The sequence below is a fragment of the Leptonychotes weddellii genome, chromosome 16 (assembly GCF_054177405.1).
Source record: "Leptonychotes weddellii isolate Sample4059 chromosome 16, ASM5417740v2, whole genome shotgun sequence".
Taxonomy (NCBI): domain Eukaryota; kingdom Metazoa; phylum Chordata; class Mammalia; order Carnivora; family Phocidae; genus Leptonychotes; species Leptonychotes weddellii.
The window spans coordinates 32,447,689-32,452,009 of record NC_138384.1 but is presented as its reverse complement, the minus strand read 5'-3'; the positions used below and the strand labels follow the sequence as shown (position 1 = coordinate 32,452,009).

Here is a 4,321-nt window from a genome sequence, read left to right as displayed (position 1 = left end):
TGATCTTGGGGTCGTGAATTCAAGTCCCATGTTGGGCATAGAGCCTACTGAAGAAAGAGAAAGAAAGAAAGAAAAGAAAGAAAGGAAGAAAGGAAAAAAGAAAGGAAGAAAGAAAGAAAAAGAAAGAAAGAAAGAAAAGAGAGGGGAGGGAGGGAGAGAGGAAGAGGGAGGGGAGGGAAGAAGGAAGAAAGAGGAATCATTTTAGTCTTTCTAGCTCCAGGCCACCTTGGGCTGCTCTCAGTGGGGGGCATCCAACACCTATGGCAGGAAGGTGGTGGCCACAAAGAAGATGAAGTCACTGGAGTTGATCAACTTTAGGCTCTAACTCATTAAGAAAAGTGAAAAGTACATGCTGGGGTACAAGCAGACTGTGATGATCAGACATGGTAAAGCAAAACTGGTCATCCTCGCCAACAACTGCCTGGTCTTGAGGAAATCTGAAATAGAATACTGCACATGTTGGCCAAAACTGGTGTCCGTCACCAAAGTGGCAATAATACTGAATTGGGCACAACATGTGGGAAATACTACAGAGTATGCATTCTGGCTATCATTGACCCAGGTGACTCTAATATCATTAGAAGCACGCCAGAACAGACTGGTGAAAAGTAAATTATGCAAAATTTTTCTTTAATAAAACTGGCCTGAGCTTGTTTTAAAACTGTTAAGTATATAAATATATACTTATAATTAAAATATATAAGTATATATATTTAAATATATATAAATATATATTTATAATTAAAATATATAAGTATATATATTTAAATAGATAATTTTAATTCTCTCAGCAACCCTCTGAGGAAGACACTGTCTTCACCTCACTGACAGGTAAGGACACTGAGGCTCAGTGAGCAGAGTTTTGCAGCTGTGACTGAAGAAGTCAGTTGGGCTGGAAGGGGAGGCTGGAATGTCTTCAAGCTAGAGCCAGTAACCCAAAAATCAGGTAGAAATGCAGGTTGTTTTTCAGATGAGGAGGCTAAGGCCAAAGAAGAGGATAGCGCTGGCTCAAGGTCACACAACAGATTAGTGACAGATTTGGAACCAGAATTCAAACTCTCTGATCAATGCTTTTTCCACTATGATACTGCCTAGCCTGGCATTGCACCTGTGGTTCTCAAAATTTGGTGCACATCAAAATCCTGATTGTAGGAGGGGTGCCCGGCTGGCTCAGTCAGTTAAGCGCTGGACTCTTGATTTCGGCTCAGGTGACAATCTCAGGGTCATGAGATGGAACCCCATGTCCAGCTCTGAGCTGAGCATGGAGCCTGATTAAGATTCTCTCTCTTCCTCTGCCCCGCCCCCCTGCTCATGCTCTCTCTCTCCAAAAAAAAAAATTTTTTTTAATTAAAATTCCCGATTATAGGAAAATCCCTGGGCAAACCCACCCCTAGAGTTTTAGAACCAATAAGTCTGGAATCGGCACTTCAGGCAAACATTCAGGGGCTCCTTAGATAATACTTTAGAATCATTGTCCTGGGCCAAGACATTTGTTTATTGAGGGCACTAACTCACCCAGCTCCCCAAGTGTCCTTGGGAGCAAGAGATCAAGAGTTTCCTCTAAGTCACCCAAGCACCCAGCTTGAGCATGATTTGACATTCTGGAAGATCTTCCATCCCTCCTGTAGCCCCATAATGCCCATCTGTTGTTCTTGGAAAGCCCTCTCACTTTCTGTTCTGCTGAGGGGAACATCCCTCACTGACTCTAAGAACTGGCCACTCTGCACTCGTGGGGGCTACCCTTCCCATACTTACTATGCATCGCCCTTCTCCGGCTGGACTGCAACCACCTCGAGAGCACAGATCTTATAGAGTCTACTTCATTCATTCATTTATTCATTCAACAAAAATTTACTGAGAACTTCTGTGTGACAGGTGATATACTAGATTCTGGGGATGCAGAAGAGCCCGGCCGTTTCTCACCATTCCCTGGTCCAGGCCAACACTGGACTTTGTTGGTGCCACAGTTCATCCTCCTGCACCCTCAACTGCCCCTCTCCAATCCATCCTCATGCAGCAGAATTTTAACCAACTGAGCCACCCAGGTGCCCATGCAGCAGAATTTTAAACATGAATATGATCATGTGACTCCCCTACTGTAAGCCATCCAGAGGCTTCTAATTGTTCTTAGGATGAAAACTGAAATTCTCACATTTAGGACCTAGGCTGCCTGTTCTAAACTGCTCACCTCTGACCCTTGTCTTCCAGCCCTGCTTCTCTCCCTCACTGTCTGCCCTGCAGTCACCCTAGCCTTCTTGGAGCTCCTTGGCGGTCCCTGGGTTGGGACATTTTGTGCCTCATCACTCACACTGAGATGGAATGTGAGGTGCAAGATGGATATTAGGGATCTACTTCTGTAAGAGGAAGTGGGAGGCAGCAGGATTGAGCAGAGAAAGAAAAACCGTGAAGCGGACCTGCCAAAGCCTCAGCCAACCTCCTGGGGAAGCCGTGGAGCAAACACCGCTCCAGCACTTGCTGAGTCTTGCCTAGTTGCTGAGCCGAGGTTCTCCTGTTAGGGTGTGATGGCAACCTCAGGCCAGGCAGTTCTGTGCAAGTGAGGCAGACCCTGATGGCACTGGCAGGTGGAGGCTGGCTACGGACCACACCCCTTGGTTGAAGGCAAATTCTCCCCTGCCTTTTTTTTTTTTTCAGGCAAGGTTTCCCTTGATGAGTGAGGGCACATCCCTGTGTCTACCACACCCATCAGTACTGCTGCCCCTTATCATCCTGCCAGGCTTCTCTGGGCAGTTCTCATAGGCTACTTCCTCTGGAAAACCTTCAGTCAGACTTCTGGGCTATAAGTACTCATAAAACTGTCCTTTTTCTCCCCAGCGGTTATCACAGTTTGAAATCACACGCTTGTGTGTGTGCTTATCTAATGGGTGTCTGCCTTTCCTAAGAAACTGTATGTCTGTGTAGGCAAGGACCATCTGTGGGACTCACTATAGTCCCAGAGCTCAGGTGAGCACCTGGCACACGAGAAGTGCTCAGTAAAAACTTGTTGAGGAATGACGACTAGTACCATGTCTTGCAAACAAATGACTCTCCCAACTGTGTGGATCGTCAAGGACTTGTCGTGTATTTGGAGCTCTCACCCAGCTCATAGGGACGACTTTCATGACTGTTTCAATCAGGTTTTATCTTTAATATTTAGAAGCCTGTTCCTGCCCCACCCCAATCGGGTGTAGGGGCAAAATTAAGGCAAAGTTCACTCTATTGCCACCACCATCATCACAACCACCACCCAAAAGCCTTTCTAGGGCTTAGTGCATTGCAATGGCAGTGCAAATTTCCAAACCCAGAGAGCTGCACAAGCCTGGTCCCTGCATGTATGGACTGAAGCGCTGGGTTAGAAATCACAGTTCGTGCTCTGCACTTGACTGTGCCACCTGAATAAGTCACTTAATCTCTCTGAGCTTCATCTGCAAGATGGGGATAATGCCTGCTTTTTCACTTCATTGATGTCTATCAGGTTCAAATGCAGTGATAAGTATGAAAGTGCTCTGTAAATTGTAAAGTGTGGTTCACAGGAAAGAAAGGGGGCTTTCTTCTCGTGCAGTCATGACCGGTTGGCAAAGGACACAATTGGGACATTAATTTGTTTTCTACAATGATGACGTGTGAGCCCACGTAGATGGACTGTGTGCTAGGCATTGTTTTTCCCAGTTTTGCAAATGGATTTGTGCTCACCTCTCTATGCCCACCCACCCTCCCAGCTCCCCTGCCCTTTCTGATCTGAGGTGGAGACAACAGGAAGTGCACTGACCCTTGGGTGAACAGTGAGGGACTGTTTTTACATCATATGTGGGTCAAGGTTAAATGTGTTTTAGAGGTAGATGGGTGTGTGGGTGTGTTTCTCCACAACTGGGCAGCGCAGGTGAGAACGTGACATTGAAGGCAGTGGAATCCTTAGAGAAGCCAAGCTCCCTGGGGGGAATCTCTTACCTGGAGGCTGAAAACCTGGCCACTGGGACAGAGGCCAGGAAGGAGGCAGTATCCGCGTGGATGCTGGGGGTGGAACCATTGATCAGAAGTCCAAGTAACTGTCCTTGGTGGGCAAGCCAGTTTGCTAACATAGGAATATTCAGAGAGATTTTCATTTCTGCTGCTTTCTACCCCTTTATTGGTAATCAATTTATTTAATCCAACTATATGGCATTCTCTTGACAAGGATGAGTAAGACTAACCCACAGCACTAGGTTCCAAACTCTTGGCTTTTTCAGAGTTACCTCACTGAACTATCTTCACAGTCCCAAGAGGTAAGTGTGTTCCCCCATTTTACAGATGGGGAAACTAGGCTTACAAATGCTAAGTAACATGC

The 4,321-nt window shown here is 46.2% G+C and overlaps 1 pseudogene; it reads left to right on the top strand.

Annotated features, from left to right (window-relative positions):
* Window positions 1–289: 289 nt before the first annotated feature.
* LOC102745620 (large ribosomal subunit protein eL30 pseudogene) lies at window positions 290–612 on the top strand (annotated as a pseudogene).
* Window positions 613–4,321: the final 3,709 nt, after the last annotated feature.